We start from the raw sequence: 10,452 nt of genomic DNA, 5'->3' as shown, positions 1-10,452 counted from the left end.
AGGGATCTCTGTCCACACGTTTTTATCGCCGATCCATTTACCGTTTGGAGTGGTTGGGTTTGCTGTCGGTGCCGACGATCCTCCAGCGTAGGAGGAATGATACTGACTTCAGCGCCGCTGTCCACCAGGTATTGGATCTTTGTCTGGCGATCAGTCACGTGGAACAAACGGCTGATTGTGCTTCCCGCTGCACTGGCCGTCTTCAGTGAGTGGGCGAAGTGTTTTCCGGAAATGCGCATGTTGGGGGTGCATTTTCGGGCGTCGTCTCCCAATAATCGGTGGTACCAGCACCACCTGTTGGTATCATCGCGGGTTGCGCTGGGTCGACGTCCTCGAGATGTGTTTGGAGAGGATGGTCGTGAAGGACGGGCACGTAGGTCTCGCAAATTCTTCGCTAGGTGGTCAACTTGCTCTGAGAGTCTCTTTTTTGATTGGAGGAGTTGAGAAAACTTCTCCTCAAAGGAGTGAGCTCCTGATGACTGGCCAGCTGCTGGTGGTTTTTGGCTAACTGCGGAGATCCCGAGAGCGGAAACATCCATGATTTTATCTGCCATCTGGGCGAGTGTTTCCAAGGGCTCCGATAATATGGAAAGGATCATGCGAACTTGTTGGGGAAGTCGTTGAAGGAATAGTTCCTTGAAGATGGATGCGTCGAGTGATTCGGCGCGGTCTCCCAGAAGTTGACGCATTCTGCGGAGGAGATCGGAAGGTTTTCTGTCGCCCAGCTCCTCTGTGGCGAGGAGCTGCTGGATGCGGCGTTGCTCAGATTCTGTAGTTCTCCGAGTTAACTCCAGTTTCAATTTTTCTTATGGATTGTCAGCTGGAGGCGCTCGGAGTACGTCCCGGGCGATAACAGCGATGGACTGCGGGAGGGCAGCAACAACGTAGTCGTATTTTGACAGTTGCGTTGTGATACGGTTTTTTCGGAAGATGGACTCGATAGTGATGAACCGGAGTTCCGCGTCCGTGGTCCAAAACTCAGGTAGCTTGACCGTGGCAATGCTTGGAGGGGAAATCTGGTCGCCGGTGGATGTGGATTCGGTAGCTGGCGGAGACATTACCGTTGTTGCTGAGGGCCGGGTCAGGGCTGAGGTCGCTGTTGCTGAGGTTTCGGGTCGCCAATTTGAAGCGTACTGAGCTTCAACTAATTTATTTGTACTATTTCCATCAGGTTAAATCTGAGACGTGACGAGCCGATCTTGCGGGTGCCGCTGTTCCTCGATGCCTGTCCTGTCTCGAGCGCCGAGAGAGGCCGTGATCGCGCGGGCACTTTTTTTCAATTCTTTCGCGCTTCGCTGGGAGCCGCTACACACCTTTAGTGGCCATTGCATAGATTGTTGAAGTAATATACCCTGGGACAAAACAGTGCTGTCTCGTGAAATAAAGTCGGACCAATTAGCAGAGCAGTCATATTTCCATTCTTCTCAAATTTTCAAACTAAATAACTAACCGATTATTCACTTTAAAAATGTATCGCGGTTATAGCATTATTCGATGAATTGCCCAACCCCACTTAGTATGTGTTAAATATTTCCAGACGGTTAACTTCAAAACTAAAAAAAATTCATGTATATAAATAATCACAACGTGAAGATTCATGGTTTAGCGATGGGATTACGTCATACACAAACATCTGTATGAGGGTTTAAGAGGAACGTATCGTAAATTCATTTCCACATGATCACATTTTTTACAAACGCCTTCTAGACGATATATTTATAATATAAAATAATTAAGATGACATGCTAGTCAAATTTATTATTTTCGCAAACAGTCTTCACCCAGATCTAAACTTTACACACTATAAGAAATCCCCGCAGGTCTACTTACCCGCAAACACCTGCAAAACAGTCAAAGAGCAAATCTCTGCGATCTAGGTCATTAGCTCAGCGAATGATGAGCCGGAACATCCGTTTAGGCCTAAAAAATGAAGACTGCGCTGTGGCCTTACGCACTGCAAAGCGTCATGCTTGCGTTGCGTAATACCATAGTGCAGACTTAATTTTGAGGTCGAAACAGATGGTCCGCCTCAGCATTCGCTGAGCTAGATAGCAGAGGTTGACTCTTCGAGGGTTTTGCGGGTAAGTAGACACACAGCCGTTTCTTAGAATGCATATAAATACATCGACACAGAAATTGACTCTTTTATGCTAAATTGAAAAAGAAATAATGTAGTTTAATAAGTATATTGTATACAAAACCTAGAGATAGACGACAGTTCCGAGATAACAGTTGTTATCCTACAGTACAAGAACATTATACCTTAAGCCGAATGCTAAGCTTAAAACGCTTATGTTGAGAGGGAGATGACCAGAGACCAGAGGCTTTCATTAATCGTGGATATCCATATAGTAAGGAAAATATTGGATTTTGAAAAAAATTGTCAGAATTAGAGTTTAATACAAAGACCATATGTATATATATATATATATAATTTGCGCCTTGTTTTGCAACATCGGTCAGAGTTACCCAATATTAATAATATCCTTCGACGCCACATGAATATTCTACAGATAAACACCACATTACAAACTGTAGTTGAACAACCACCTGGTATCGCCTTTAAAAGGCCATACAAGTTTATGGAAGTGTTAAAACCGCCGAGAAACTCCTTTGGAAGAAGCACGCGGTCCCCCTCCATTTTGTAAAATGTGATAATGACGGCTGTTATTTGTGTTGAGATTCATGGGTTGCTGACTCTATCCTGAGTACAGCGAAAAAATAAAAAAATAAAAAAAAGTTGGTTTGAAAACAAATAGGTGATGTTATATTGTAATTTAGAAAATGTCGTTTATTTGGTTTAAGGTCAGAAATGCACGATTCAAATACATAGAGTGTTTTTTATCAGCTTTACAGACTTTAAAAAGAGCCGTGGCAGCTACGCTTCTGCTGTTCGTGCATTTGAGTTATACGGTAAGGGGATATAATTTAGTGGGTTAATCAGAACTATCAGTTGGCCAATGAAGCATAATTTGTGAATTAGCTTGTAATTTTTGAAGATAAACATATGGTTCCAAATAAAAACTTGCAGAGCGTCATAAAAAAACTACGAAATAAACTCTTTTTAGAAGGATATAACTCAGGGGCAACATTTTACGGCGTTATGAAAAAAACGATCACTTTGGACGCGTTTCTAGGTTTCATTTCCTCTTATCAGAGCGCATCTTTGCGCCCGCGGTCCTGCTTTCCAGTGATAGTGGCGCGCAGCCACCCAGTCGCCTCCCTCATATAATGGAGGGAAGTAGAACGCACGTGTGCTGCGCGTCTCAGCCTTTGTTGAGCAAGCCCGCGGACGCAGAGAGGCGCTTCGACAAGCAACTGAAACCTAGAAACGCGTCCAAACAAAGCGTCTTTACGGAACATCGTAATATGCTACCCCTGACTTGTATCTTTCTCAAAATCGTTTAGTTGTTTTTGATGACGCTCAGCAAGTTTCTAATTAAAACATATGCATATTTTCCCAAATAAAAAAAATGAGCCGACTGATCTTTACGATTAGCTCCCTATTTTATAATCCCCTGGCCAAATAGCTCACCTGCACAAACCACATAAGTGTAACTTTCAGGGCCTTTTTTATTGAAATGTGTACGGAAACATTTAAATCTACATATAAGTCACATTTGTGCACTAGTTCCCGAAACGGCCTCTCTTCACCGTAATTAAATAGGACCTTTAAAAAGAGGGTACGGCGAGGGAAGTAAAGGCCGGGGAGGAGGTAGCAGACGGAATGCTGGAGAGAGGAAGTTTCCCCCCTCCTCTACAGCGTTCCGTCTGCATCCTTCTCCCTGGTCTTCCTTTTCCCCGCCCTACCCTCTTGCGTTGTAACCGACTATAGTTTCAGATTTTTGTTTTATTATTCCTCAGGCTGGTTTTAGAAGCAGCATTAACCGCACAAAGAAGGAATCCCAAATAATTTTTATTTTTTTTAATTCTAGAATTGGAAGATCTTAAACGCCCCTGAAAAAGATCTTAAACGCCCCAACCAGACTGTTCTTTGACAGTCTGGTTGGGACTGTTTGGTTGGGATAGTTTCAATAAAAATATTTTATGTAAAAAAAAAGAAAGAAAAAGGAATAGGGCAATATTGACGGCGCGAGACGGGATTTAGTCGGCAGTCACCTTTTTCCAGTTGTTTTCTCTCTCGGCATTTCAGGTGCGTGAAAGAGAGGTGGATCAGCTTCGCCTTCACGACCGAGATGGTTATTCCGGAATGACCCGTGACGACATGGACTATGCGCGCAGAATTTTAAATAAATCTCTCGCCGTGAATATTGCTCAAACTTTTTTTTCGCGTAAAATTTATTTGTATATACACGCGTCCCAAACAGACTGTCTAAAAAAAAATGTTTTTTTATTTGTTTTGTTTTAGGGGTCCTTTAACACTTCTAGAGGAAACTTGACTGTCGTTTTTCTGCATTTAATATAACTGTTAAAATCGGTGCCGCGCTGTTTTCCCTCGTTTGATCGCTTACATCCCAAACTCTCTTGGGCATCAACGCCTCGGCGGATGCACTAAAATAAGAATTGCCACTGAACAACAACACCTATCTCAAAGTTCCCCAGGAGTACTTTTTGAGTCATATCAATAAGACTAATCTTTTGGAAGCGTATACTTTTATTGCACTGGTGTACACATTTTTTTTCATTGAATCCTAGGGAAACATTTACAAAATTAACAATTTCTGCTTTTCTGTACACAATGAAAAATACACAGCGCAAAAGGACATAAAGGGGAGAGACACACCGGATAGAACAGAGCGCTGACTCGCAACTAGATATTTTAATAGAAGAAAAGGAGAAAGAAATATATATTTCGGTAACCGTAAATCGCACGTGTAACCTGTCCCATGACATGTGGTCGTTACAGCACGCTCTGGGCCTTCATAGTGAGTTTCATGAACTCCAACTCTTTGTTGGACAACGAGACAGATGGTATGCTGATACAGCTTTCTCCTCCACTGTGGATGTAAAAAACTTACAGCACCTCTCGGGTTGTTTTGTCCCGGTGTTTTCCCATGACTTTGGGGGCATCAAAAGACGGTTCACATAGACACTCTTTACAGTTAAGTGAGAAATTCCCACTCACCGTGGCTCTGAGGGAGTAGTCGTGATCACGGAGCCTGTCGTTTAGGCAGCGTCCTCTTTGCCCAATATAGGTGCGGCCGCAGGATAGTGATATGTTGTAGACAACACCCGTGGCACATGGCACAAACGGCTTGGCGTGCTTTTTTGAACATCTTTTTTTTTTTTACTTCCCTCTGCCTTGGCGTTGACTCTTGAACAAATCTGGCTCATTTTTTGTGCAGCTGAAAAGATCGCTGGGACTCCATAGCAGTTTCCAACATTTTTTTAGATTATGGGAACTTTTGTGTAAATACGTGATGACAACTGGTCTCTTTCTTTCCACACTAGGTTTAGTATTCTGGATCCCTTTTACTTTCTTAATTATGGTGCTCGCAATATCTGACAGTAGTGCTGATGGATAGCCGGCTTTTTGCAGTCTCGCTGTTTGCAACTTGAAGCTTTATCCTAGAGTGTAGTGGCAAGATTTCTTTAATGCTGATTGTAGACTAGATAGAGCAATGTCCCTTTTCATGATTTTTGAATCGGTCGAGTTGTAGTCAAGGATGGCCTTCTTCGATGTTGGCTTGTAAGTCCAGCATACATGGACGTATTCTAGACACAGTGAAATGTCAAGGTACTGAAGCACAGCTTGTTTCGGGATCTCGAATGTAAACCTAAAGCCTCCCACACACGTTTTAAAGGAATTCATCACTTGGTCTATTACCGTGTCCAGCAGTAGTATTCTTTTAAAAATCACTAGAAAGTCGTCTACGTAGCGGAACACCTTACTAACAAAAGTGTCGCCTAACTCACTCGCGATAGCACAGTCAACTTCACCCAGGTGAATGTCGCTCAAAACGGGGGCAACACATGACCCAATACATACCCCCGGCTTTTGCCTGTAGCTATTTTCCTTTACGTAACTATCACGGATTGCAGGTAGAATTGCCACATTCCCATAAAGCTTTCCAGGGTTATACCACTTGAACGTCTAAAGGCCACCTCTCCATTATCTTCAATACACCTCTTCACCGATTCCAGCAATCTGTTGTGCGGCAAGGAGTAGTATAGCATGATTGTAAACCTGAGACTGGGGCAGAAAAGAGAACACAACAGAAGGTAGAAAATGAGGAGGCAACGTCTCTTTCTTTCCACACTACGTTTAGTATTTTGGATCCCCAGTGTCAGGTTTACAATCATGTTCAACTTACACCAGCTGGCCTGTACTCTGACTATATTTTCGTGAGTAGTATAGATCTTCTACATCTATACTAATTGCTTCTCTCTTCCCTAGGCAGCTGTCCTGAAGAAACTCCACGAGTTCTTCTGATTTAAGTACCCGGTAGGGGTCCTTGATATTTAATGTGGATAGCTGTTTCTGTAGACAGGTCGCCACCTGCCTCTGCCAACATCCTTTTTCAGACACTATTTCTCGAAAAGGGCAGGCGTCTTTCTACGTTCAAGTTTGCGCTGAAAAAACACCTGAAGATGTGTTCTCTCCGCCTTCCCTACTCTTCCAGAGAGCTGAGTTAGGGCTAAACGTTCGCAAAGATATTTGGCATTTTCACGTGTTTTCTTCAGGTTAATTTTGACCTGTCTGAAATTTTTATCTATAGCCTCCCTAGCTTTTCCATTAAACATGCCTGTTGGTAACACTACAAATTGACCCTCTTTAGAAGAATGGATAGTTGGGCGAGTTGGTGGGAATTCATCGAGGGGCACAGCGCAAACAACAGACGTGGACGAAGAAGAAACACACGGGACGAGCGCTGACTATCAACTGAATTATTTTAATAGGAAAACACATGAAAACGACCATTCATATTTTGCAGTTCACCCCCCCCCCCCCCCCCCCCCGGTCTGCGTATTACGAGACACTTTCATAGCGGTGTGATGGCACGTGTTGCTATCCCAAATTCAAAAACGCCACCACACTGTCCAGAAGTGCCAAAGACGGTTGGCTGACACACGAGGTTCCCGCCCTTTTTATTTGGTACGCTTCTACTATTTCTCTAGACGCTAGGTCCCTGTGTCTTAACAAAACTTCAGTGTCACTGAATCTCGGCTCACAGTTACAATCGCGACAATGCATTGCAAGATGAGAGTATGCACACCCCTTCAACGAACTTTGGTGCTCTCTTAAACGTACGTTCAAAAAGCGCCCCGTTTGGCCAATATACACCTGCCCACATGAAAAAGGTATTTTATACACTGCTCCAACGGTGCATGAAACGAACTGTGTGCCATGCTTTACAGTGCAGCCATGACTACTCGGAATTTTCCGCTTACTAAGACGCCTTTCTATGGCGGGGCAAATCTGGCTCAGCTTGTTTTTGGCCGAAAAAACGACACTCACACCGTAACTTGCTGCGATCTCCTTTAACCCGTGCGAAACGCGGTGAATGTAAGGAATGGACGCCACCGTCTTTTTGTTATTCCCTTACCGCTCAGCACAGTTTGTTGCTGCATTTCCGTTCCGCCCATTCAAAGCTGATAAAAAACGGTATTGCTGTGTCTTGTGTCCGGAATGCGCTGTCCAAATCGTGCGTGCACAAAATGAAGGAGAGCGTTTTAGACCAAATAGCAAGGCTCCGAGAAGCAGGCTTTCCAGATCCGGTGATTACCGCAGCATGCGAAAAAGTAAAGAAGAGTTTCACGGCCAATGCAGCAACAAACTGTGCTGAGCGGCAAGGGAATAACAAAAAGAAGGTGGCGTCCATTCCTTACATTCACCGCGTTTCGCACGGGTTAAAAGAGATCGCAGCAAGATACGGTGTGAGTGTCGTTTTTTCGGCCAAAAACCAGCTAAGCCAGATTTGCACCGCCATAGAAAGGCGTATTAGTAAGCGGGAAAATCCGAGTAGTCATGGCTGCACTGTAAAGCATGGCACACAGTTCGTTTCATGCACCGTTGGAGCAGTGTATAGGATACCTTTTTCATGTGGGCGGGTGTATACTGGCCAAACGGGGCGCCGTTTGAACATACGTTTAAGAGAGCACCAAAGTTCGTTGAAGGGGTGTGCATACTCTCAACTTGCGATGCATTGTCGCGATTGTAACTGTGAGCCGAGATTCAGTGACACTGAAGTTTTGTTCAGACACAGGGACCAAGTGTCTAAGAGAGATAGTAGAAGCGTACCAAATAAAAAGGGCGGGAACCTCGTGTGTCAGCCAACCGTCTTTGGCACTGCTGGACAGTGAGGTGGTGTTTTTGAAATTGGGATAGCAACAGGTGCCATCAGGCCGCTATGAAAGTGTCTCGTAATACGCAGACCGGGGGGGGGGGGGGGGTGAACTGCAAAATATGAATGGTCGTTTTCATGTGTTTTCCTATTAAAATAATTCAGTTGATAGTAAGCGCTCGTCCCGTGTGTTTTTTCTTCGTCCACGTCTGTTGTTCGCGCTGTGTCCAAAGATGACCCTCTTTGTCTGATAGCATGACATTCAATTCATTACCCACCATAAAATCCACTATGGTGGTAAAAAGACCAACCTGTCCTCTTTTTCTGTGTTGTTGAAGAACATCCATGCAGTTTGAGATACACCTTGGCCTGTCAACCTCCCCCGCTTTATCCGCGACCCTCTTAGACAGAGTCACCAACTCGGGAGGGCTTGGGACTGGCTCGAAGCTGAACTTGGGACCAAGCTCAAGCTGTTTTCTGATGTCTGGAGGAACCTTCGCTGCTCCTGAAGTCGTGAAACGAGCCAGCTGATGGACACGTCTGGTTTTTCTTCGTTGGAAGGTGAGGCCTGATGGTTTGCCACAAAAACTCCTTGGCGTCTCTTGTCGTCTTGGTCATCTCTCGATGGCAGCCTCGTAGATGGTCATGAGTTCCTCGATCAGAAGCACAAGCCGATCTTAGGCACTCTCTGAAGAACCTTTCCTGGCGCCAGAACTTTGATCTTAAACAGTTTGAGCGTTGGCCAATATACGGCAGGAGCGATTATGTTAACACACACTAAACATATTATGACACTATTATGGCACCCAACATATGTCCCAAAACTGATTTTGCATATTTAACCACATATCTTTTTAATGTTCAAACGTATTATAGCACCTTCAGAGAAACGGACGACAAGCCCTAGGCCTCCAGCGGAACTGGATCCTGTGTCTCAGCTCACGCACTAGTCCTCGGATATGGCCTAATCCCTCGCCGCCCCCCCCCCCCCCCCCCTTAACCACACACACAATTCTTTAGGGAAGAAGTAGTCAAAGCGCACGGTCTTGGCCATCTTGCTCGAGGTCTAGTCGAGGTGCACATTGCGGTGGCTGAAATAAAAAAACTTTCAGGCAGCGGAGCGTGAATCTCGATGAATGCTGTCTGGACTCGGTGGACAGACTCGACTGTCTCGACGATTGACGCGAACAGTGAATGCATCTTCGCCACGCAAAACGTCGAGGCAGGTACCCTTTCATGGCACCTGAAGAGGCACATGGGCACTGTCCACAGGTAAGGAATCCTTGTTTCTGTTTTGCACATTTGGATGGAAGAAGGGAGCCATGTTCCGGTCTGCTCGCTGGGTGTAGCGTCAATGTTGGTAAAACTTTCCATCTAAGTACTCCATGCAGGACAGACAAACTGTTGTCCTAGCAGTGACAAGTGTGGCGGGAGCAATTGATACGGCGTTAAGTCGAAGTTGTGCGCCGTACACCTGGTAGGGTCCCTAATAAAAAGAACGGCAAGAAAAATTGGTGCTTTCTGATGGGACTCCAGACATTCTACGCCTGGAATTTGGAACATTTACCAACCACTGCTTTGGTGTCTCATGTTACATCAGGGCTCCGGTGTCTGGTATAACATCAGTGATCGGATGCTGTGGTGTGACATCAGTACTCTGGTGTCCTGGTGATATCTTGGCTCTCCTGTCATCACGACATGGTTTAGGAGGATTGTGGTGTTGTCGCATAACCATGTTCTAGTTTGGCGGGATCTCCAGCTGTCGGAGAAAGAGGTGTTCAGCTTAAATTACTATAAAGAGACACAGAAACAACTTAGTCATAGAGCTGCTTTAATAATAACTTTCTCAGAAAAACTTTTTTTTCCCGAAGAAAACGACGTATTTTATTGTTTCGGCGACGATGGAGCAGCACCAGAAGTTTGAAGCTCTTCCTAAAGCAGTTCTCAAATATTGAAATGAATTTTTTAAAACTTTATAGAATTGGACGCGACATAATGTCCGAAAAATCGGACCCTGCAAAAAATATACTAGCATCATCTGCATAGGTTATCATGTTTGCTTCATCGCCAATGTTAGCTATGTCATTGATATACAGGTTAAATAAAAGAGACAATAAATACTACCTTGTGGAACACCTGCATTAAGTTTAGTAGACTCAGAATGTTGGCGATTTATTACAACACTTTGAAAGCGAAACTGTAAGTA

This window comes from Ixodes scapularis, unplaced genomic scaffold (genome assembly GCF_016920785.2).
Source record: "Ixodes scapularis isolate PalLabHiFi unplaced genomic scaffold, ASM1692078v2 PGA_scaffold3__209_contigs__length_174095766, whole genome shotgun sequence".
NCBI lineage: Eukaryota > Metazoa > Arthropoda > Arachnida > Ixodida > Ixodidae > Ixodes > Ixodes scapularis.
The sequence above is the reverse complement of the archived record's forward strand: the minus strand, read 5'-3'. Positions refer to the sequence as shown.